The 26,170-nt window shown below is 44.7% G+C and overlaps 1 pseudogene across 1 annotated transcript; it reads left to right on the forward strand.

Annotated features, from left to right (window-relative positions):
* Nucleotides 1-11,792: 11,792 nt before the first annotated feature.
* Nucleotides 11,793-22,987, forward strand: LOC144456406 (receptor-type tyrosine-protein phosphatase epsilon-like; annotated as a pseudogene). Its single transcript, XR_013485506.1, has 4 exons — nucleotides 11,793-11,874; nucleotides 12,400-12,497; nucleotides 18,771-18,890; nucleotides 22,749-22,987. The product of XR_013485506.1 is annotated as a receptor-type tyrosine-protein phosphatase epsilon-like (transcript).
* Nucleotides 22,988-26,170: the final 3,183 nt, after the last annotated feature.

A 26,170-nucleotide genomic window follows, 5' to 3' on the forward strand; every position in this document is an offset into this window, starting at 1 on the left:
ATACATATATATATACATACATACATAAACGTTTGTTTTTCATGTACTTAGCTCCACATGCTGAATACAACAAAAAAATATGAATACACAGACATTATAGCTTGAAACAAATTGGGATGTGAAGGAGCTTTCCAAAGGCTTCTCAAGAGGATGTTCTGTGTTGCCTAGAATCCAACTCTGAATCACTCTTGGAAAGCACTGTTAAAATATGTTGAGGGGGCTTTGGGAGCAAAAAAATTAAGTGTTGCCTTTCCAATGTCCTCCTCCTGATGGCATCTTTGGATGGGTTATCAGTTATCAATGACCCTAAAAATTTAACTTTTCATTAACCGGATCTGTTGAGGAGGCAGGCAATCAATAATTTTGAGAGGGAAGGAAGCGAGCTGATCAACTTGCATCAGAAAAACTCCCTCTGTCTACAAAATAAGAACCCAAACTAAATGTATCTTATAAACATGTTTACATGTAGACTATACAGACTACTACACGCAAATGGCAGAAATGTAAAATCTCTTTAGAAATTAAGATTTACCCAGTATGTGAGTACTTGAATCAGAAGAGGAGTCAAAATCACTGATATCAAAGTCGCTGATATCAGGTGATACACAGTGAGGCATCTCATCAACTTCATCCTCATCTAACGATCTGTTAGAGGTTTCATCATCATCTTTTGGAGGTAATTTTGGAAGAAACATCAACGGGTTCTTTGTGGAATCGGTAGAGGAGTTACCTGGTCCGGGAGAAAGATATGTATTAGAAACTTCCATTTCCAACAAGTCTTTGAAATAAATATGGTTCATCTTCAATTTCTTTTAATGTTTGTTCTGCATTTGAAGCTTTCTTTGGATTACTAAATTGGTTACTGTCACTGTTCTTCGGACTTCCTTTATTTTTAGCCAAATCTACAGATTCACCTGTGCTCTCTTTGAGAACAGGCTGCTCAGTAGGTGAACCCTCTCTCTTCAGTTTGGGCAGGTGGGCATCGCCACCACTCCCCAAGAAGCACATGTCAGGCCTCTTGGTTTGGGACCAGAGTGTGTGAAGAGAGGGTCCACTTTGGGCATCTACCAGGGCCCTCCCAAGGGCTGACCTCCCTCTCATCCTCTTTCCCACAGCCCTCACTATATTTCCCTGAATTCTCAGCGGGTACTTCTTCACTCTTCCTCCATTTTGAGGGCATGCTCAGTTGCTGTGATTGCTGGTCTTCTTCATCAAGGAAGTTTTCTTCCCACTGTAACAAAGGGTTGCTCCAGAAGGGGTCTTTGGGTTCTTTTTCGCCGTCACTGTTGTTGTCGTTGGACCAATCAGAGATGGTAACACACCTTACGGTGCTGCCCCATGAGGTGCTGGAGTGGGGCGAACAAAAAAGCTCTGCTTCCCACTCTGCATCATCCCTACTTGAGGGCCCTGGTTTTCTATAGCTATCGTGCAGATCGACTGTTGGTTGGCTCTGGGCGTCCAAGTTATTTTTTATCAGGCCAGAGAATTCATTAAAAGGAGAGTAAAACTCTTCATTCTTCCCTAGATGTTTGGGAGTCGAAAAAAGACTCAGATCTCCTCCACTAACTTCAGCTGCTACATGGGTGGAGACAGTTTTTTCAATCGTGTCTGCGGTACCTTCTGTCAGTTCTTTGGTTTCCGAAGTTAGCGTTATCCATGTGAGAAGGTCTTCCACATTATCTAAATCAGCATCAGCATGTTTTATAGATGTGTTTGGTCTTACAATATTTTCTTCAGTGTATTTTGTAGGGATATTTCCAAAAGACACCTGGTCTATATCTGTAGTAAACACACACACACACACACACACACACACACACACACACACACACGAGAAGGCTTGAAAATATGTTCTTGGAATATATTAGTACTGGTAATTAGTCAATTGTATTAACAATTAATTAGTAATTGAATATTTGAAAGTAAAATGAAAAACCTCCCTCAAATTATTGGTTTTTTAAAGTCTGTCTATAAACGAATTTTTAAAAACCAAAAAACCTCCCTCTATCCCCTATGAGTTTAGTCATGTTACCCCCCAAACGGGTTCATATATAACATGTATACTGTATCATATAACAATAGCCTAAGTTAAGAATTAATTTTCTGTTTATATTGAAGGTCCTTCTTGTATACTTGTTAGCATAAGTGCACATACAACATTTATATAAATAGTATGAATTCTCAGTAAATGTTTCATTTTCCAAGAGGAAAACAACATGTAAACACTGTTGAGGACCCTGTATAGTTAGTTCCACAACTAGGCTAGCTGCAAATGAAGCAGCTTCACTAAAAACCCAACAAACACAACCCATTATATAAAATCCTAATTAATTATTGCCTCTCTCCCAAACCAAATCTTGTCCCTCCCCCGACCTCTTTCCCTATATACACTATATGCTAAAGTAAGTTAGCTCATATACTTGTATAAAATGATCCTAACAAGAGTAGCTAAGCCTCTCTCTAACCTCCAACACCCCCCCCCATCCTCTCCCCTATCCTAACCCCACTATCTGGCTCCAGGCCAAAATGTTAAGTATTACTTAGAATTTAATCTATTTTTTTTCCTTCATTTAGTTTCAGTTCTAACCTATTGCTGAACAAGGTTCTACTGTTGTTCACCCCCCCAAAAAAAATCCCCCAAAAGATAAACAAGGAAACAATTATTGACAGGGCCCAAAACTGAGGTACTTTGGGATGGAGTTGGTATCACCTATGAATTGGTACAGGTGCTTACTAATGTTTACATGTACTTTGTGCCTATAAGGAGAATACCACTATTATAAAGATACTATGCCCCTCCCTCCCCATGCCCCCTTATTAAGTTAATTCCCATGATAAAGCTAAACACCCATTATTTTAATGAATAAATAAACTATTATAACTTTGTTGTAAAGTTCTTTGAATCTCAAGGTACGTATACATTGTTCTGATTGCTTACAACATGCTTCATATTCTATATGAGTTTTTATTAAACTTATTTTTGCATCAATCAAGTAGGGTCCACCTTATAAGAAACAACCTCAGACTTCAAAAACATGGCCAAGAAAATATCTGATTAATGTCTGAATCTTTTTACAGATGTCACTGTTAAAATCATGAATTAATTCTAAGTGTTAGCAACAGAATTAAAACTGTCAACCCTATCACTGACGGAGCAAAATTAGACATGAAAAGCCCAGAAGAAGTATTGGAAGACTTCTAGAATGTCAAAATAGAAAAAACATTATACTTTCATACCTCTTTGTTTTTTGTTTCTGAAGGCCTTCTTAGCTCTCTTTGGCTTAGAAAGCCATGTTGATATTCAAATCTGAAGAGGGTTAGAGGTAAGGTAAAGATAGTTTTAAAATAATGATTTTGAAATGTTGTATTAAAAACTGGCAAGCAAGCTAATTACCACCTAATGATGTACATATATAATACAAAATAGTATACATTGGCACATGCGTATAAAATTATTAGCTTAAAAATTAGCACTTGGTTTTCATACTAAAAGAATAATTAATCATACTTGGCTTTTTCTTTCCTTCTAGAATTCAAAGGCATATATTTGATTGCCTATTTAATAAAGGAACTTGTGACTATGGCCCTGATTTTGTGAAGAAAGGAGGCAGCCAGGCTTCTTTGCCAAAGATGGAATGTTAACCGAGACTTAAAGAAAGCCAGGGAAGCCAGGAGGTAAAGATGAGAAGGAGGGAGTGGGAGTGGTTCCAGGCATTTGGAGGGGGGAAGAGAAGGAAGGTTAAGATAAACGCTTGAAAAGTCAAGTGTATGTCTTGTTTAAGGAACAGCAAAGTAAGGAGAACAATCATTTGATGGCAAGGGGTGTGTGTGTGTGTGTGTTTGGAGGGAGGTTTGGTAGGAATGGTGCAATTTAAAGACAGGAAAGGTCTTCAACCTATAAGATGTAGGGTTTAAACTAGTTTGTAAGAATGGAAAGGAGAGATCTCTTTGTAGGTCAGGTCAGTAACACAACAAATCACAATCCAAATTGGTAAATTAAATAATCACTGATTTAAAAATCTTTTGCATGACAGTATAGCAAAATAGGGCACTATAGCTGAGACAAGAGAGGAGGAAAGCTGGGTTTGAGACTGGGCCGTACTTGCCCACTTAAGTGTGTCCTATTCCTTTCCTTCTCAGTGTCATCAGTGCATCTCTTTAGACTGTCATTGCACCAGATGATCTGCACAGCAGCAAAGCCAGCATTGGAAGAGGGAAGTTTCTAATATAATGCTAAATGCTAAGTCTGGACCAAACTGAAACCAAATGAAATGTAATTTTGATTAACCACAAGCCAATTAATTGGAGGCCAGTTTCACTGACCCATTATGAACACATGCCACCTTGAAAAGCTTCAAATTCAAGTCGGAACACAGCCATGTCTTTGAAGTCCTATTCAAGAAAAGTTTCTCCTTGTGAATGAGGGGCTTGGTTTGCCCTCCAATCTACTCTCTATTTGTTCTCTCTTTAAAAAATTTAATAAATATACACTCATCTAAATAGATAATTATCCTTATCTTAGTAACAAAGTTAATAAAAATGTCTGAAACAGGTAATTATGAAATTAACACTATAACTCCTATGATAGAAGCTCTGTGTGTGTGTGTGTGTGTGTGTGTGTGTGTGTGTGTGTGTTATAGGGAGAAAGAGAGAAAGATCTTGCCAATTTCACCTACCCAAACAACCAATTAATTATGATAATTAAATCTCCTTGTTCAAGCTTTGTGGGGATGAGAAAATGTAGATCCATTTAACCGAGTTGGAATTGTAGAATTTAAATTAGTCAGTATGGCCTAAAAATGAGACAATTTTAGTAAATAAAACTGAAATATATATAAGAAGCAAAACGAAACTCAGGTCAAACCATACTTGCCTCCTTAAGTTGTAGATTAAATTCAATCTTGCACTGCCATTTGGGTACTCCTGGAAGCTGAAGCTTGATATCGCATTTAGTATCCCTTAATTCAAATGTAAAAGAATGTGTTACTTATAAGAATTTCAGGGAAAAAAAGCTAATTTTGACACAAGTTTTGATATTATTATTATTGATACCCTTTCACACTAAATGGCAGAATGAAAATATCTTTTAGAAACAAAAATCTGTTCCTTCTTTTATGGGAGTAGTATTTAAGTAAACAACATATATTTATTAAATGCCTGTTGCCTGCTGTGTGCCAGGGTCTGTGCTGGATGTTATTGGGCACCTGAAAGCAAGCTTTCAAAGCAGAAACAGTTAAAATTTGGGAGAAACAAAACCTTCATTTTCATTCCAGGAAATTAGAATTCTGCCTCTTTAACCACTCCGTGTTGATCTTGAGAATGAACTGGTTAGTTAAGCATGACTAGAGGTTTTTTTTTTTTTACAAAGCTATAAAGATGTTGGCTAAGAAAGTGCTAATATCTAAGGCAAAGAAGGGACTTAGTACACTACACCAAAAAAACCCCAACACTACTATATTGGCACACTCAGTAAACCCTACTAAAGGGGTGTCCTCCCCCCAAAGTTACCTAGGAGAAGTTGAGGCCACAGAGTGCCTTTGTTTAGGGAACCCAGTTTCTTCCCTTTCTTTAATCAAACTTGGCAGAGGGTATATGTGTGTGTCTAAGCTAATAAGTTATAATGTTATAAAATTGGTTACAAAGTATGAACTTTTAAGGGATTGCTATAAAGTGACTTTCATCACTGTCAGTGTCAAAGAAAGACATTGGTTCAATTCTCTCTCTAATACTTTCAAACTTATCTCATAAATGTGATTTAGGAATTAGGGTTCTCTAAGTGTTAGCCGAGAAGACCCTTCAAGTTTAATAGAGACTCAAAACACTAAGTCACTTTAACCCTTCTGTCTCTGCCTCCGAATTTCCTCAACTATAAAATGGGCACAAATGATACATCTGTCACACAAGATATCTTTCATGGTGCCTGATTTGTAATAGGTAATATAAAAATGCTAGCTATCATCAAAGTTCTGTCAATGGACCAAATATATGCTTTTGTAAGGAGTTAAAAAAAAATTACAGTTTGCTATTGCCACCACCAGTCCTCATGTGGTAAACAAAGTACTTTCCTGAGCAACAAAATTTCTCCCTTACATCAGGAAATTATCTTGGTTTGATCTATCTTAAAAGCAAAAGCAGCCATGGTGGTATTATGTGAATAAAGGATGAGTTAGCAAAAAAATGATTACTCTTGATTTTAAATTCTACAGCCAAGTAGAAAGCACACTCCTATTGCTTCGTGGGTGCCCTAGGCTGTCTTTTCCAAAGCCAGGGGGGCTGCATGCAGAATTGTATCACCTTAGTTGAAAGTGGACATAATTTTGATCCAACTAAATTCCACTAAAAACAGTGAAAGGCTTCCTCTCTCCCACACGGCAGAAGGATTCTGACAAGCAGGTGCTCTGGTCTCCTTCACCAGACAAGAGTTCTCTGGGCCTTGAATTCAATTGAATAAAGGGCAGGGTTGCTTAGTTAAAGCTGGGCAGTTGCACATATTCAAGATTTAGGACATGATTTTAATGAACACATGCAAACACTTTTAATTTCCTTTAGGGATATTATACTAAGGCTTAGAAAATGCATCAAATGTTTCAGTCTTTGCCAACACCTGTGTTATGTTTGACACATTTCCAACAAAGGAGGTAAAGTTTAGGCTTAATTTCCCAGTTTAAAAAAAGTATACAGTTTTGTCAAGATTTTATCAAAACTCTGCAATGTGAGAGAGGATCAACCATGAGGGTGGGGGGCGGAGAATAAAGTAAAAAAGAACAAAGCAGAAATAAAAAAGGCAATTTCAAAGAAGGGCAAAGCCAAGTGCTGGCCCCTCAGCAACATTCCTGTTTTGCTATGACATGTCTTTAGTCATCAAAGTAAGAATATGGATTTTTAGCTCTCACCTTCCAAAATAACAAGTAGTATTGTGTAGTGGATACCGGAAACCATCAACACCTGATTTTTTTAATAATAGAAATATATGCAAAAGTATTCATTTTCCCCACTAGAATTAAACCTGAAAAAAAATTAATTTTACCCATCACTTCACAAGAAACAATTTACAAACAATTAGTTCTACAAAGATTCACACTGGAAAAAACCCCCCAAAGCCCTCAAAATTCCCTTTGTACAGAGATGTAATAGTCACCAAGCCACCTCGAATGACAAGGTGGAAGTGGGCTGTCCCCACCACCCCAGATTAGATGTCAGAATAGGAAGAACAAGGGGGCAGCCAGGCTAGATGGCTCAGTGGACAGAGCTGGGCCTGGGCTCATGAAGACTCATCTCCCTGAGTTCAAATCCAGCCTCAGATACAACTGTATGCCTCAGTTTCCTCATCTGTAAGATGTAGAAGGGAATGGCAAACTACTTTCCACCCAGTATCTCTGCGAAGAAGACCCCAAAAAAGCTCAGGAATAGTGCACTGGTCATCACTGAACTCCAAACAAAAGGACAGATGAGGAGGAGCTGTCCAAAGAGAACCCCAATAATGATCACTGACATCTGGGGCTGGTGAATCAGTCCTGAGCCCTGGTCAGTTTCAGGGAGGAGGGTGGGGGTCCTGTGACCCAGGCCATTCCCTAATTAAGGGCACAGTCTGAGGAGAGTGCTTGCACTGACACCTTCCCAGGAAGAGTGTCAGACTGACCTTTGGCCAGCATACCAGACACACTGATCCTTCCACAATTCAAAATTGCTCAACCTTGGGGACCCCTGCTGCTGACCAACCTCCACCCCCATTTGAATCCCCTTACCTCACTCTGCTGATAAGATGGAACTGCTCCAGGGCCTGCCTGGGCTCAAGGAGAGGCCCTCTGTGAAGTCTCACAAGGGGCCGCCAGCAGAGGGCTGACCCTAGCAATCACGTTGCAGGGGAGTGAGGGATACAGGAAATTATCAATCCGTATGAGAATAATATATCCAAAAGTATTCACTTTCTGCAATAGAATAACAACCTGAAAAAAAGAATTTTAATTTTACCCATCACTTCAGAAGAAACAATTTACAAACAGTTTTACAAGCATTCTTCTTTGTGGGGGGGAAAAAGATTCACACTGGGGAAAAAAAACACAGAATACCTCAAATGCCTTTGTACAGAGCTCTAATAGTCACCAAACCACCTCCAGTGACAAGGTGGTAGTGGGCTATGCCCACCCCCCACCCCAGGTTAGATGTCAGAATAGGAAGAACAAGGGGGCAGCCAGGCTAGATGGCTCAGTGGACAGAGCTGGGCCTGGGCTCATGATGACTCAACTCCCTGAGTTCAAATCCAACCTCAGATACACCTGTTTGCCTCAGTTTCGTCATCTGTAAGATGTAGAAGGGAATGGCAAACCACTCTACACCCAGTATCTCTTCGAAGAAGACCCCAAACAAGCTCAGGAACAGTGCACTGGTCACCACCGAAACCCAAACAAAAGGACAGGTGAGGAGGAGCTGTCCAAAGCCCTCCACCCCCCCATGATACCTGACAGCTGGGCAGGCAGACCCCCTCAAGCCTGAGGGAGGTGGATCAGTAATGAGATTGGGGGGGTCTATAGCCCTGGTCTGTTTCAGGGAGGGGCGTGGGGGTCCTGTGACCCAGGCCCTTCGGGGGTACTTCCCCCAGTGACACCTTCCCAGGTAGAGTGTCAGACCGACCCTTGGCCAGTGCACCCCACACACAGACCCTCCCGCAATTCCAAAAGGAATGAGGCTGTGGCCCCCCCTGCTGCTGACCACACCCACATTTTATCCTCCCTACCTCACTCTGCTGTCGGGCAGAAATGGCAGGGGTGGGACCCGGGACCGGGCTTAAGGAGGGGCCCTGTGACATCACACAAGGGGGGGACCCACCTGGTGATCACAGTGGGGATGGGGTGGGAATACCGGAAACTATCATCCTTTCAAAAACAATAATATATCCGAAAGTATGCACTTTCCACACTAGAATAAAAACCTGAAAAACAGAATTTCAATTTTGGCCACCACTTCACAAGAAACAATTTACAAACAGTTCTACAAAAGGTTCTATTCTTCCTTGTGAAAAACAAAACAAAACAAAACAAAAGCCTTCACATTGCGTTTTTACAGAGCTGTACAGATAACAGTTATCACAGTGATCCAGCTTTTCTTCTGGGCATCAATGGCTGGGGGAGCCTCTGGGCTGAATGAAGCCCCTGCCCTGATGCTGGCGTGGTGACCCAGCTGGCCAGCCACCCCAGGAAGCTTGTCCTGGGTCAGCTTCAGGAGGCCACCTCTGGAGGACTCGGGGTGCTCTCAGCCCTGCCAGGAAGGCCTCTCCTCTGGCCTCTCTTGACCCAGAGTTATGGACAGCAAAGAAGAGATGGGAGCTGATGGGGAGGCCAGAGGGTGTTTTTAAATGCCCAAGATAAAATCCAAAGGATTTCAAAGGAAAGCAATTTATGTTGAAATCAACATGCAGTTTTGTTTTCCATCCAAGTCTATAGATCCCTCTGAAATCTGTCCCCAGCCCTTGGACCCCAGCAGAAGCCTCACCTGTGGGAATCCCCACCAAGGCAGGAAAGGAAGGGACCACTTATCCTTAGGGAGTGACTTCATATGGGCTCAGGAAGACCCAGGGAGGGCTTCAGGGATGGATAGATGCTGTGTGAGCTTCCAGACTACTGGGCTGCTTGGGAATACATCCACCTTTAGTAATGAAGGCAGTGATCACCAACATTGCTGTAGCATTTCGAGGCTGGCAAAATACTTCACATACACATCTCATCTGGTCCTAACAAAAACCCTTGGGAGGACTATTATCCCCTTTACACATGAGGAAACTGAGTCTCAGAAAGGCTCAGGAAGAAAGTGATTTGCCCAGGGCCACACTGCTGCCTTCAGTGGGTGGCCGTGAATACTGCAGACATCCTACACCTGTGTGCAGTTTGACCAAAGCCCCAGAGCCTCTGTGATCTGATCACAGCTTTCTAAAGTAAACATCTGTATGGTTTGTTTACTTGGGACCAAACATCCAGATATTTGGAAGTAAAAGCCAAGGCCCATCCCAGAGAATTCTCCAGGGTCACCCCAGGTTCATCTCCTGGGAGTCTTGGCTGTGGGTAGCCTGCTCCTACCCTGTCCTCCAGTGAGATGGATGGCCATTCTCAGGGTCTCGGGTTCAAAGGCCGCCTTGATGCCTGACTAAGCTTTTCTTGCCTTCTGGCTGCTTGGCATCATGGTGTAGACATACCCTTCGGCTGCCATTGGAGGCAGTGTTGCAATTGGCCCACAAGATCTCCTCTCCCATTCTGAGTGTCTGCCACAGCCTGGGCATGGTACTAATGTCCTGTGACAGATACCAAGCATTGTTAGGGGGCAAAAAAGGTAGCCCTTCCCAGGCCCCTGGGAAGGCAGTACCTCCCCTCAGCCAGGCCCTTGCCCTCCACAGTCTCCAGAGCTGTGGACAAAGGAAAAGGGAAATATCACCAACATCTTGGATCCAGCTACACGCCTCTCCTCCCCTGGTCCTGCCCTCCCTCTAGCTCCCAGGTGCCTGCAGGTCGTCTCAGAGCATGGAGGCAGGAGAGAGGGAAGGGGGGGGCTTCTGGGAAGTGCTTGCCCTGGGTATCGAGGCTAGCTGTAGGCCTCTGGGTCAAAGGCTGGAGCTGAATCTGCTATCCCAGCCACCTCCCCCTGCTTGCAGAGCCCATGTGCCCCCCTGGGACATTTCCAAGTCCAGATTGCAAAGCTCTCATCCTAGAAGTCTTCACTGCTTCACCCAGTGGCTTGCTGAGGCGTCCCTGCTTAGGCACAAGCTGACCTCGATGGACTTGGAAAGGCCTGCCAAGTTCAAACCATTGGATCAACAAGAGAAATCTTTCTGAGTATTAATGTGTTGGCCTTTCCCACTTCCTTCAGGCCTCATAAGCTTCCTCATGTATTTCAAGCCAGCCCCCACTGAGCATATACTATGTGAAAGGCCTTGGGCTCTGGGCAACAAGGGGCTGCCCTCATGGAGTTTAAAGTCCAAGGGGAGACTTGCATGAATTTGTTCACCTGTCAGTAGAATTAGAAGTGGAATGTAATAGGGACAAAGGAGAGATCCAAAGTTTTGTCCACCCAGAAACTACATCTTGTAGAGTTGGGGGTGAGAGGCTCTCACTGGCTCAGGGTTAAGTTGGAGAAAAAACCATCTATCTTAGATCTCCTGAATCTTCCACTGTCCTGTGGCTCCCAGGGAATGCATAATTTTCTGGACTTGATGAGTACAGAGCAATCCCTGATTCAGGACACCCCGGCCCAGCACCTAGAAATGGAGAAGTGTCTTTAGGGAGATGGCTGGGTGGGGCCCAGCCCACTTGAATGGGTCTTCCAATGCGGCTGCAGGCTGCTCCTGGAGGCAGCAGGGCAGACACCAGCTCGATGTGGCTTTGGGGGCACCCTTCTGCTGACACCCCCTTTCTTTTCTTCCAGATGACCACTCCAGGGTGATTCTCAGCCCAGTGGATGGAATTCCATGCTCAGACTACATCAATGCTTAGTACATAGACGTAAGCCAAGGGTTTTCTCCTCAACCAGTGCTACTCAAATACCTGTTTTTAGGTAAATCATGACTAGCAGTGTGCCTTAGTGGGTAGAGACTTAGCTTCAGAGTCAGGAAGACACCTGGGTTCACATGGTTCCTCCCGGGTCAAGTGCTTTAGTCTCTCAGTGGCCCCAATAAGGTCTCTGGGATAACAATAAACAGCAGGGAAGATTGGGGCCTGCTCTGGGAGAGGGGGTTGTTTTCACCAGGGAGCTCTGTAGACTCAGGAAGTCATGAGGCGGGGTCAATCTCGAGCCCTTCCTGACTGTCACTGAAACCACTGCAGAGAATCACAAATACCATCTTCCTTCTGCAGGGTTACAAAGAGAAGAATAAATTCATGGCTGCTCAAGGTAAAGTGTTTTACCCAGCTCATTTCTGCCCCTTTGCTTCCTTCTCATTTGTGTGGGAGATGATTGGAGGCAGCAGCAGGGCTGAGGTTTGTGTTAACCTATCCTCCACGGCAGCCTGGGCCACCCTCTGCACAGGTGGGTTCAGCATGTGTAGCCAGCACCCCTTCCTCATGCTAGAACCCTTTCTCCCTGACCTCACTCCCAGATAACCAAGGCTCTGTCACAGCCAAGACTCGGTCCTCTCCCAGGGTCCATTTGTTTAACTAACCAGCAGAGGGCTTCAGTCAATGAATGGACTGAAATCCATGAACACAGTGCCCACCATATAGTCATGGCTTAATAAATGCTAGTAAGCCCCGCCTGACCCGACACGTTGGGTCCGTGTTGTCCAGCTTGGCAGAAGAGAGCTCTCTCCCTGTGCTCCTCAGAGCTGGTGGTGAGCACATCTGGTGGACGGCCTCAGGCTGCCTGGGGGCCAGGTCCTGCAGACTGCCTTTCGACTGTGGCCCTCTCTCTCATCTGCAGGCCCCAAACAGGAGATGGCCAGGGACTTCTGGAGGATGGTCTGGGAGCAGAAGTCAGAGACCATTGTCATGCTGACCAACTTGAAAGAAAGAAAAAAGGTAAGGGGGACGTCTTATGAAGGGCCGCCCCTGCGGCCTTGGGATGCCTACTGTAACCACTTCCTTTTCCTACCTTCCTCCTCCCACCGCAGCGGCCCAGGGTTCAGGGGCTTGCAGCATTCTCATCTCAAAGTCAAACCTGTGATGACTAAGGCAGATCGTTTATTTTCTGTCTTATTCTGTGGACCCCTCTTGCAATGTCTCATCTGACTTGAGTGGTTTTTTCCAACTGGAGTCACCCAGTAAGTGGGAGCCATGCAAAGTGCTAACTCTGAAGAATATGGGCAAGAGGTGGGCTGGTGATGGAGGCGGGGAAAAGGGCCCTGGTGGCAAGAGTGAGAAGGACGAAGCTCTTTGTAACCAGACTCAAGAGGGTTGATAAAGGGCAGAGAGAGGGCTCCCATACACTTGAAAAGAAAGTCTTCACCTGCAGCCCAGGTCTTGGGCTCAGAGACTCCATAGAAATGACCCTCACAAAGAGGGGGACTGTGTCAGAGGAAAGAAGGGGGCGTGGTCAGGAGATGCTGTACAGGGGGAAAGAGGCAGGTGAGGGGTCCCAGCATCCCTTTGGGCCAGAAGGGACCTGGGTGTGAGGAGCTTAAGGCCTTCATTTTGTAGAGAAGGAAACTGAGGCCCAGAAAGGAAAGGGGGCTATCCTCCTGTCACCCAGGGAGTAGAAGAGCCAGATTCCAAAGCCAGGTGTTCTGATATCAGCCCCACGGCTCTCTTTCATGCTGAGCCACTGACCTGTGCCTGGCTTCTTTCAGGGGAGACATCAGTCAGTCAGCTAGCATTTATGATTAAGCACCTACTCTGTGCCAGGCTTAACTGTGTTAATCCCAGAGGATACAAAGAAAGGCAAAAAATAAACAGTCCCTGCCCTGAAGGAAGGAAACAAAAGAGCATTGATTAAGCCCTTATTCTGGGCCCGGCTAAGCTTTTGCAAATATTATCTCAGCTGATCCTTACCACAATTCTGCACAATAAGTGCTATTTATTATGAAGCCCATTTTAGGATTGAGGAAATTGAGGCAGACAGAGGTTAGGTGACTTGCCCTGGGTCACAGAGCTAGGGGTCTGAGGCTGGATTTGAACTCATGTCTTTCTGACCCCAGGCCCAGCACTTTGTGTGCTATGGCCACCCCCGAAGCCTCTGGCATATAGCCTCATGGGGAGAGAACATTCAGACACCTGTGTGCAAAGAAGAGAGAGACAGTGAATTGGAGATGAGTGAGACAGGGAAGGCCCCAAGATGGAGGAGGACTGGGAAGGCAAGGCAGAAGGTGGGCTTCTGTGGTTTCCTTCCTTGGTGTCAAGGCCCAGTGACCCTGAGCCTAAGACAAACTTTCTTGAAGGTGGCTTTTTACTTCCCTCCTGCATTGAGCACTGCAGAGGCTGGCCCAAGGGTGTCAGGGCCCATTCCTTCTCAGATGCACCGCCAGCTCTTGACGACCCCATCCCCCCACTGATGCCTCTCCCACCTCTCCCGGGTCCTCGATGCCAGCTCCTTGCCAAGTGGGGATCAGAGCCATCAAGATGCTCTGGAGCAGCAGGAAGGCCATAGGGAGTACCTGGCTCTCCCTGGGATCTGGCAGCACTCACCCCATTTGTAGGTGCGGTCTCCCCCTCTTAGACTTCAAACTTCTGGAGGTTGGGGCCATGTTTTCTTTTCTTCTTATATCCTCCGTACCCAGCCCTTGATAAATGTTTCTTCAGTCGGTCATTCAGTGCTGCCCTCAAGAAGCTTACATCTCAATATACTTGTGAAGCACATAGTCAGTCATTAACATATACTAAGTGCCTACTACGTGCTAGGCAATTCCGCATTCAAAGAGGAGCTGTCAGTCCAGTGGGGAAGACAACAGGCCAGCAGCTAGGCCCAAGCAAGGCTTAGGAAGGATCCCTCGGACAGATGAGCAGAGGGAAGGCCTCAGAGCCAAGGGGATTTGGCCATTCTCAGCGGCACCTGGCAGAAAGGAGGCTTAGGAAAGAGCCCAGAGTTAGAGCTCGAAGCACCCAAGGCCACTTGCCTGACGGCTTTTCTAAGGTCCCTCCTCAATGAGCTGCCCCTGAGAACTCTCGATGACCAGAAACACTGCTTAACTGAAGCCTCTATGCTTCCATCATGTGCCCTTACTGCTACAGAGAAAGAAGCTTCTGATTCGGAGCCTCTTAGTAGACTCTGATGGGACCAGGGGTGCCTGCATCCCATCCTTGGGGGAGAATGAGGGATCCCAGGGGGGCTTCGGAGACCTTCCGTCCTCCCAAAAGTGCCTCTGGGACACTCTGTCCCAGCCCAGGCCCCACCCTTCTCTGCCCTCTCTCTCTTACTGAGATTAATCATTGCTAACCAAGGCCTTCCTCAATCGAGTTCCTGTTTCCTGATTTGAAGAGACTTTTTTGGGGCTCTCAGCTCTCCACCCACAAGGACCAAGGTTGTGAAATCCTGACCCTTCAGACAAAAAAAAGGAGGCACCTTGGTGAAATAAGATTCTTTGGCACCTGGGCTTAGCACTCCCCCACGACACCCCTTCACTGGCCAGGTTGCATTTCCTGAAAAATCATGACTGTCCAGCGCTCTTCATTTCCTTAATCCAAAATGCCTCCCAGGTAGGAGGAACAAGGCCTCCTCCTCCAGTCTGTCATCAGGTGCTCACAGAGCCATAGGAGGGTTGGGGAGGCCAAGTGATTCTCTGCTGGCCAAACCACGATAGCCAGAGCACCCAGCTCTGACTACTCATACTACACATATGTCCTTGGACAAGTCACGTGACATCCCTCGACCTCAGTTTCCTCATTTGTAAAATAAGGAGGTTGGACTCGATAGTGTCTGGGGTCTCTTTCAGATGAGCCTGGAAGGAGGGTGCAGGGGAGCCTGTCCTAGCTGTGGGGATGAATGCAGGTGTCTCTCTGTTTCTCTGCCACACACACACACACACACACACACACACACACACACACATGCACATATACATATACATGCACTCACACACACACACACATGTGTAAACACATGCACATATGTGCACATGCACACAGACTCACACACATACACGCACATGCATATACACATACATAGACTCACGCACAAATACACACAGTTACACAATACACATACACACACATACACACGCACGCACACATACAACACCTGCTGCCTCTTGGACCAGGTATGAATTCCTCTGCCCTTCAAAGCCCTCCACCACTCGGCCTCCACCTGTACTTTCAGCCTCTTTGGGCGCCCTCCCTGCCATCCCTCCCTCTATTTATTCTGTTTTTGTTCAGCGTCACATGGATGCGGGCATGCTTGTTGTCTTCCCTGGTGAGGAAATGTCAGTGCCTTTTGTTCCCCATTAAGAGGCAGCGGGGTGATGCAGTGGAGTCAGGAAGACCTGAGTTCAAATTCAGCCTCAGGTACTTACTAGCTGTATGACCCTGGGCAAGTCACTTCACCTCTGTCTGCCTCAGTTTCCTCATCTGTAAAATGGGGGTAATAATAGCCCTTCCTCCCAGGGTGGTTGTGAGGAGCAGATGAGATAGTAATGAAGAAGTGCTCAGCACAGTGCCCGGCACATAGTGCCACATAAATATGGGTTGTGATGTAATATATGCTAGCACATATATACATGGCGCTGTATAAATATTGCTGGTAAATAGCCTCATGTTCCTCGTGCTGTCTGCTGTCATCCCACCATCCATGCAGGCGAGGCTCCTAGCCACACTGGGTTCTCCTGCCCCTCAAGAGAGCTTAAAAACCCCACCCTTTCATGATCATTGTTGCTATTTCCAACCAATCCAGGTCATGCTGGGCTCCCCCAGGCCACACTCTCTTGTTTATCTGTGCTCAGTTACTGGTCCTCCTTCCCCATAGAATAGCAGGTGGGGTGCAGGTGGCCGTCAGGGAAAGAATACTGGACTTGGTGTTGGGAGGAAGGCCAGGGCAGGGCTCGAGTCTGGCCATGTGACCCTGGGCAAGTTCCTTAGCCTCCATTTCCTCTTCTATAAAATGGGTATAGTCGTACCTGCAGGAGTTCCATCACAGCTTGCTATGAACTCCTTCAGGCACCACATTAATGCCGGCCCACCATTATTCGGCCTTCTCCATAAAGTTATTTTAAAGGGAGATGAACTCCCCATGGGGCCACATTGGCCTCTTCTTTCAGCTCCCTCCATCTGCACTGGAATCATTTCTTCTGGGGTCTTTGGAATTTCATTCTCAGGACCTTCCCAGGCTTGTGGGACTGGCTTCTCCTGAAACATTCTCCCATTGGATTCTTCCTGCCCTTTTTCAATATCCAGTGCAATCTGCTTTCTAAAAACCAAACTGAGGTGGGAGAGGGCACCTTGATTCAATAGAAAGAGCCAGCAAGACCCATGGGAACTTGTCTGTAATGACTGTGACGCATGTGTCGTCAGAGCCCGGGCCAGGGAGAGACAGCTGATCTTCTGTGATCACCGTCTCTGGTTGGGTTGCTAGGACGAGTGAGAAGCTGGACCTGCAGTCTTACATTGGGCTGCCATGTCAAGAGCCTGTCCTTGGGACCCAGGCTCCTGGACTCAGAGGAGACCCAGAATCTGAGCACCAAAGGAGATGCCTCCCGTCCTTGGAAAGCGACTCTATGTACACAGATGCAGCAGGTGTGACCAGCCGGTGACTGGTTGGCTCAGGTCTCATGGCCCAGGAAAGTGAAAGAAAGTTATTTCTTGTGTGAGGAGCAGAGTCCAACAGAGTTGAAGCTCTGTGTGAGAGGAGTGGCCAGAAGGCCCGAGTCCCTGGCTTGCAGGGTCTGTGGAGGGGACTGACAGATCAGAAGGGAAGGAAGGACAAGAGGAGGCTGGGTTAGGGAGGTATTGATGCCGTGTCCTTGGTAAAGCTCCTGTGACTGCTGGCGCTTCTTGGTTTTATACCTCACTTGGAATACAGATCATGTCTGTGCCTAGAAAAAGGGGCCATTTCCTAAGTGATACGTGCCAGAAACAACCAGTGCTGCAGAGATGCAGATGACAAAGACATCCCTTGTGCTTAGGGAAGTCTGCAGGCCTCCAGTCTGGACTGGAATCCCCACCTGCTGCTTCAGCAATTCACTAACATCTCCTTCGACCCAGCAGCTGATTTTGAATTATATTTTTATTTCGATAATTATTTCTCCCATTGCATTAAAAAAATGTTAATACTGAGTTTTTTAAAATTTTGAGTTCTGAATTCCCTCCCTTCCCTACCCTTTGAGAAGGCAAGCAGTATGTTATCAATTATACATGTGAAGTCACGCAAAATGTATTTCCATATTAGCAATATTGCAAAAGAAAACACACACACAAAAAGAAATAAAGTGAAAAAAATTATACTTCAATCTCCAGCAGTTATTTTGTGTGTGTGTGTGTGTGTGTGTGTGTGTGTGTGTGTATTTGTTTGGATTTTTGTTTTGTTTTGTTTTGCTTTGCTTGTCAGGCAATCAGGGTTAAGTGATTTGCCCAGGGTCACACAGCTAGTAAGTGTCAAGTGTCTGAAGCCAGATTTGAATTCAGGTCCTCCTGACTCCAAGGCCAGAGCTCCATCCACTGTGCCACCTAGCTGCCCCCTCCAGCAGTTATTTTTTAAAGCACCTACTGTGTGCAAGGCCTTGAGCTGGGGTGTGGGCATATAAAGTCAGAATCTCTTACCAAGGGGATGCTCAACTTATACAATGACATAAATATGCCATGACTGAGGAGGGAGGAATCAGCGTGGGCTTCTTGTAGGAGGCAGCCCCTGTGCTGAGGGGAGATAAAGTGACAGACGCCAGAGATGTTGAGGCACAATCAGCAATACTTGGCACTTGCTTGAGTAGATGGGGATCAGGGAGAGGACCGAGTATGGTCTTGGCCAGATTATTTCCCCTCTTTCCCTTCAGCCTCCTCGTCTGAAATGAGAAGGCTGGACCAGGCCGTTTCCAAGCTCCCTTTCAGGATTAAATTCTACAACCATCGGGCAATAGGCTGGTACAAGTCCTTCTTTTGGTTGAGAAATTACTCACTGTGAGTATTCCCGAGGAAAAAGCTGGAATGCTCCCGTCTTCCCAGCTCTCACATTTCAGAAAGACTTCGATGAGCTTTCTCTCTGTGTATGCCTCTGTACAAATGTGTAGTGTATGTGTGCATCTGAGTGTGAGTGTGTATATGTGTGTGAGTGTGTGTGCATATGTGTGTGTGTGTGTGTGTGTGTGTATGTATGTGTGTGTGTGTGTGCAGGCAGGAGCCACCAATCTGCTAACCTGTCCTCTCCCATTCTTCTAGAAGAAATGCCATCAGTACTGGCCAGACCAGGGATGCTGGGTGTATGGGAACGCCCGTGTCTCTGTGGAGGACTGCATCATTATGGTGGACCACACCATTCGGAAGTTCTGTATACAGTTGGTGAGTGTTGTCTGCAGCTGGGCCTCTCCAGGGCTGGCTCTGGGATCGAAGTAAGCATCGACACCAGGGATTTCCTCCATAAAAACCTAGGATGGGGTAGAGGTGCAGAGCCAAGATGGCGGAGTGAAAGCAGTGACTTGCTTGAGCTCTCCCCCAAACCCCTCCAAATACTCATAAAAAATGGCTCTAAACAAATTCTGAAGCCACAGCAGAACCCACAAAAAGGCAGAGTGAAACAAATTTCCAGCCCAAGACAACCTGGATGATTGATCAGAAAGGTGTATAACGCCGGGCTGGGAGTGCAGTGTGGCGTGGGCTCGCAGGCCGCAGCAAACCTGGAGCAGGCCTCAGAGGACTGAATCTCGGGCAGCTGTGGAGGTTTCCAGACTCTTCAATCCACCAATGCCAAAGACAACTTAGAAGGTCAGTGGAAAAAGTCTGTTTCTGTCGGTGCTGAGAGAGGAAGGTGGGAGAAAGGAAGGTGGGGTCTCAGCTCCATTCCCCAAGAGCGTGGCCCTGGGGGCGGGGCAGCTGCTTCCCGAGCTTCCAGCCCACAGACTGAGGGGGAATCCAGTGACTGATCAGAGAGGGATTGCAGGGATCTCTTTGCCAGTGCTGAGCCAGGAATCTCTCGCTTTGCCTGTACTTGGATCTGGGTCACAGTTCTGGGTGGTGGTGCTGGGGTGAGGAGGAGTGCTGGTGTGGAGGAGCTCGTAGTGGCTGTGCAGAGAAACCCCTCCTCACAGTTACAGGACAGAAAGGAGTACTTGTGGTCACAGGCCAGGAAAGGAGTAAACACCTCGCCCCTTATCATATCACCTTGGAAGAACTGAAAATTTACAGGTCCATACAAGTATCTCTGAAAACAGCTGTACAAACCCGTGAAGCTTGGGACAGTACACTCTCCACATTGGAAGCAGACTCTTACCTTAACAAAGAGTTTAAAACTCGAGTAATTGGCAGGGACCATGAGCAAGCAGTGCAAAAAGAGTCAGACTATATTATCTTACTTTTGTGAAAAAGAAGATCAAAATATACAACCAGAAGAAGACAACAAAGTCAAAGCTCCTACATCCAAAGCCTCCAAGAAAAATATGAATCAGTCCCAGGCCTTGGAAGAGCTAAAAGGGATTTTGAGAAGCAAGTAAGGGAAGTAGAGGAAAAACTGGGAAGAGAAATGAGATGATGCAAGAAAATCATGAAAAACAAGTCAACAGCTTGCTAAAGGAGACCCAAAAAATACTGAAGAAAATAACACCTTAAAAAAGCCTAACCCAAATGGCAAAAGAGGTCCAAAAAGCCAATAGGAGAAAAATGCCCTAAAAAGCAAAATTGGCCAAATGGAAAAGGAAGTCCAAAAGATTACTGAAGAAAATACTTCCTTAAAAATTAGAATAGAGCAATTGGAAGCTAGTGACTTTATGAGAAATCAAGACACTGTAAAACAAATCCAAAAGAATGAAAAATAGAAACAATGTGAAATATCTCATTGGAAAAACAACTGACCTGGAAAATAGATCCAGGAGAGAGAATTTAAAAATTATTGGACTATCTGAAAGCCATGATCAAAAAAAGAGCCTAGACATCATCTTTCAAGAAATTATCAAGGAAAACTGCCCTGATATAGTAGAACCAGAGGGCAAAATAGAAATTGAAAGAATCCACAGATCTCCTCCTGAAAGAGATCCCAAAGGAAAACTCCTAGGAATTATAGCCAAATTCCAGAGTTCCCAGGTCAAGGAGAAAATATTACAAGCTGCCAGAAGGAAACAATTCAAGTACTGTGGAAACACAATCAGGATAACACAAGATTTAGCAGCTTCTACATTAAAGGACCGCAAGGCATGGAATATAATATTCTAGAGGGCAAAGGAGATAGGATTACAACCAAGAATCACCTACCCAGCAAAACTGAGTATAATCCTTCAGGGGAAAAAATGTCATTCAGTGAAATAGAGGACTTTCAAGCATTCTTGATGAAAAGACCAGAGCTGAATAGAAAATTTGACTTTCAAATACAGGACTCCAGTGGAACATGAAGAGGTAAACAGGAAAGAGAAATCATAAGAACTTATTAAGATTGAACTGTTTACATTCCTTCATGGAAAGATGATATTTATAACTCATGAGACCTTTGTCAGTATTAGAGTAGTTGGAGGAAAAAAATTACATGTATGTATAGATAGATAGATAGATAGATAGAGGGCACAGGGTGAGTTGAAGATTAAGGGGTCTTATCTGGAGAATAAAATTAAGGGATGAGGGAGGATTATACTTGGAGAAGAAGAAAGGAAGAGGTAGAATGGGGTAAATTATCTCACAAAAAAGAAACAGAAAAGAAAATGCTCTTACAGTGGAGGGGAAACGGGGGGAGGTGAGAGGGAATGAGTGAATCTTATTCTCATAGGATTTGGCTTAAGGAGGGAATAACATACACATTCAATTGGGTATGGAAATCTGTCTTACCCTACAGAAAATAGGGGAAAGGGGAAAGAGATCAGGGGGATGATAGAGAGAAGGGCAGATTGGGAAAGGGTGTAATCAGAAGTAAATACTTCTGAGGAGGGACAGGATCAAAAGAAAGAATAGAATAAATGGGAGGGTTTTTACAACATGTCTACTATGGAAGTGTTTTGCATGACTGCACATGTACAACCTATATGGAGTTGCTTGCCTTTTCAATGAGGGTGGGCGGGGGGGAGGAAGAGAGAAAATCTGAAACCTAAAGTTTTAAAAACATATGTTTAAGAAAAATGTTTTCACATGCTACTGGGAAATAAGAAATGCAGGAAATGGGATACAGAAGTCTATCCTGCTCTACAGGAAAACAGAAGGGGAAGGGGATAAGAGAAGTGGGGGGGAAGAGATAGAAGAGAGGACAGACTAGGGGAAGGGATATTAAGAATGCATGCCATCTTGGGGTGGGGGAGGGGTGAGATGGGGTGAAAATTTGGAACTCAAAAACTTGTGGAAGTGAATGTTGAAAACTAAAAATAAATAAATTTATATTAAAAACAAAACTCAGGATCAAGGGCTGTTTAGGACATACTCTTCCCCTCAGAGTTATAATCAGAGGCTGAAGCCTGTTCCGTTCTTGCATCTGCTTTTCCTCCTCTTCCTGTCTCCTTCCTCCCTGCCAGGCTGTCTGTTTCCCTCCATCCCTACAATTTCCCTTCCTCCTTTTTCTGGTCCATCATTGGTAGGGAATCCAGATCACCAGGCTTGTCAGCATTGCTCAGAATAGGAAAGAGAGAGCCTGAGGACTTTGCCAAGTGTCCCTGGGCTCAGTTCCCCCATGTAGAACATGAGGGAGTCTGCTGAGGTCTCTTCTGGCTCCAAACTCAGGATGCTAGCACAAGGAGCAGATGTGACAAGCCACTCTCTTGATTCCCGCATCCAGTGAGAAATTTGGTCCAGGGGTAATCACTCATTGAGTCAACAAGCATTTCTTCAGTGCCTGGTGTGTTGCAGGCGCTAGGGATCATGATGATAGCTGCTACTTAAGGGGCGCCTTATAGTTAGCCAAGTGCTTTAATTGCATCATTTTAATAGAGTGTTACAACAATCCTGCGGGGTGGGCACCAAAGACGTTATTATTCCCATTTGACAAATGAGAAACCAGAGGCTCAAACAAATCAAGGGACTTTGAACCCTGGACACACACCTAATCAGTGTCCATGGGAGCTGAACGTACATCTTCCTGCCTGGAGTGCTTTGAGTGAGACAGGGATTCCCTGGGGGGCAGGAGTTCACTAAGGGCAGCACTAAGGGGAAGCAGGCAGAATTTCCAGCCGCCTGTGAGTGCTGGGGCCGCCGCTGCCACCCGCCAGGCTCACCCTAGGTTTCTGGTCTTCTCAGCAGCTCCACGATGGCTGCAATGCCCCACAGCTGGTGACCCACTCCACTTCACCAGCTCGCCCGACTTTGGGGTGCCCTTCACCCCCATTGGGATGCTGAAGTTTCTGAAAGAAGTGAAAACCCTGGATCCTTTCTGCTGTTCACTGCAGGTAGGTCCCGAGGCTCAGAGCCGTCAGCCACTGGTGTGGACATCAGGTGTGGGTGACATTCCTGCCCCTTCAGCTCTTTTACAGAAATAATGGCAGGACAGACCCGGAGCCCCAGAGGTCATTTCCAAAATGAATTTGTATTTGCTAAAAGCTGATGCAGAGGCTCATAGTGCCTTAGAACCAGAGATAACCTTGAGGGTCATTTAGGACACACTCTTTTTTACAAATGAGGAAACTGAGGCTAGCATGGCTTTCCAAAAATCAGATGGCTAAAAAGTGGCAGAGCCGGGACCTGGAGGAAAACCCTCTGCAAGCTTCAGGGTGCTGTGCAAATAGAAGTTTGTAGCATCATCTTCATTATGGATACTGGTTTAAATTTCTTTCTCTGTTTTGACACTCCCTGGATTTGGAATCAAGTCGGTATTTCTATCATAGTAGGCATTTGGTAATGCTCCTTTTCCTACTTTTGCCAAGAGTTTATATATTAATATTCTTTAATATGTATGTTTATAACATATTTGTTTATATATGTTCATAATATAATGTTCTTTAAATTATAATTCATGTTTGTTTTTCCCTTTGAGAGAAAATTTATGGAGTGTTTCATTTTCTGTAAGATTGGGTTAAGTCTTCTATCTCCTGCTCTGTTCATCTGGGCTTTTATATTTCAGTAAATGTTTATCCATCATTTAAATTGTCGATTTTGTTGGCATAAAATCCAGTGAAATAAGTTCTAACAGTTTTATTTATTTCTTCTTTGTTAGTTGTGAATTCAGCTTTTTCAGTTTTGTTTCTGATCGTTTGGTTGTCTTCTTTCTTTTCTTAGATCAAATCAGCTAATGATTTATCAACTTTTATTTTAAAAAATAGTTCTTGGTTTCACTTATTAATATAGGGTTTTTTTGCTCTTGTTATTAATTTCTTCTTTAACTTTCAGTATTTTTATTTCAGTGTTTAATTGGATTTTAAAATTTTGTAGGCTTTCTGATGCTTTCATTTGCATTGATCTAATGGTTGATGGGCTCTTTCTCTGTTTCCTGATTTAAGTATTTAAAGCTGTAGAGGAAGTGAGGTGAAGCAGTAGATAGAGTGCTGGCTATGGAGTCAAGAAGACCTGAATTCAAATCTGGTTTCAGACCCTGTGACCATGTCACTTAGTTTCCTCAATTGTAAAAATGGAGGTAATAGCATCTATCTCACACAGTTGTTGTAAAAATCAAATAAGATTATGTTAGTAAAGTACTCAGCACAATGCCTGGCATATAGTAGATACTTAATAAATGCTTGTGTTCCATTATCAAATTTTTTTTAAACTTGGAAAAGATATTGGAGGGACTTCAGTCCTATCCCCTCATTTACATCTGAGTAAACTGAGGCCTAGAGAGATGAGATGACTTGCCCATATTCCCCCGGACAGTAAGGATTAGAGGTGAAATTCAAACCCAGCTCTCCTAACTCTCCAGTTTCCCTAATACCACAGTGCCAACCATTCACGACATCCTGGAATACCTGTGGTTTTCTTTAATAATTAAACTCTTGGGGGCAGCTAGGTGGTGCAGTGGATAGAGCACCGGCCCTGGATTCAGGAGGACCTGAGTTCAAATCTGGCCTCAGACACATCACACTTACTAGCTGTGTGATCCTGGGCAAGTCACTGAACCCCATTGCCTAACCAAAAGAAAAAATTAAACTCTTGCCTTTTGGCTGCAGAATAAACCAGGGATAGCCTGGGGTAATGGAAAGACCATAGCCAGGAGAAACCTGAGTTGAACTCCATCCTCTGACATTTAGTGGCTGTGTGACCTTGGCCAATTCAGTCCCTCTCTGAGCCTCAGTCTTCTCATCTGTAAGAGGGGGATAATGTTAGCACCTACCTCTTAGGGCTGTTCTGAGGCTCCAATGAGATGACATGGGTGGGTTCTGCAAAGACGTCAGCTGTTGTAACCTCCTTCCCTGATCCCACCCCCATGCCCCATTTTAACTAACAATTAAGCATTCCGTCTTAATGGCAGCTTCCTGTAAAAAACTGTGACCTGGTTGGCAGGGAAGCTCAGGAGGGGAAATCTGTGACTGTATCTCTACCAAAATGGTAGAGATAAGGTGAATGTCCCATAGTCCAGGCCTCTTTTTCCTGGGGATTAGCCAGCACGGCCACTGGTCACTGTTCTCAGCTTTTTGTCCTGAGATGATTTTGAAAGGTTGGCTTGGGGGCTTCAGCTCTGTTTCTCAGAAGCTTCGTGTAGTGCCTGGCACTTAGTAAATATTTATTGACTGGCCAGTTTTACCAAAGTGAAAGGCTTTGAACATTATCCTAGTAATAAATTGTGTCTGATGTTTGAGGACCAGTGTACCTAAGAGTCTCATTCCCCAAAAATAGTCACTGGGTGATGAATTTGGGTCTTGAAAACAGAAACTTTTTTTTTCCATTCCAAGGATTGATTCTTGTGTTCATCAATATAGCCACTAGAGGGAGACAATTCCTATAAACATTTTCTCTTGAAAAGCTATTGGACATTTTTCTTTCAAAAGACAATTGTAGGAAAACAAAGATGCCTTTAGTATGTGAACAGTATGAATTATGAAGGGTTTTTTATTTTTGACATATTGATAATTTAAAATTTGTGTTTGGAATTAAGTTTATTGTCTTTCACATCAATATTTAAACTGCTACTTTTATTTAGTGTATGTATGAAATTATCTGAGTAAAACATTGGTTAGTTGTTCTTTGTTCCTGAAGAGTGCCAAAATGACATCACTATGTTAGAGTCAAGTCATGAATGTGTCCGACTGTGGCTGATCAGAGCTTGGAATGCTCTACCACAGGTTGGGCACAAATAGTCTTTGTGAACATTTGGGGTGGGTTCTCTACATTTGCACATCTAGCATTTCTTTTCTGCTACTTCAGTTGTGCTTTGCTCATAGAACACAGCACCTTTCCTGATGGGCACGCCATGCTGGACAGTCCTGTGCCAGTGTCTCCCATGTCACACAATCAATTCCAAAGTTCTTAAGAGAGATCTTGAGAGTGTCCTTGTATCACTTCTTCTGACCACCATGTGAATGCTTGCCCTATGTGAGTTCTCCATAAAATGGTCTTTTTGGCAAGTGTATATTTGGTATTTGAACAATGTGGCCAGCCCATCGGAGTTAAGCTCTTAGAGTCAAAAGATAGATTAGAAATTATCTAGTTCAACATCCCAAATCCATAACTGAACTCACTCTATGGTATCCCTTTCACATTGTTAGCTAACTTTTATACTATGAATATTTGTT

The sequence above is a fragment of the Phascolarctos cinereus genome, unplaced genomic scaffold (genome assembly GCF_003287225.1).
Source record: "Phascolarctos cinereus isolate Bilbo 61053 unplaced genomic scaffold, phaCin_HiC Scaffold_3;HRSCAF=262, whole genome shotgun sequence".
NCBI lineage: Eukaryota > Metazoa > Chordata > Mammalia > Diprotodontia > Phascolarctidae > Phascolarctos > Phascolarctos cinereus.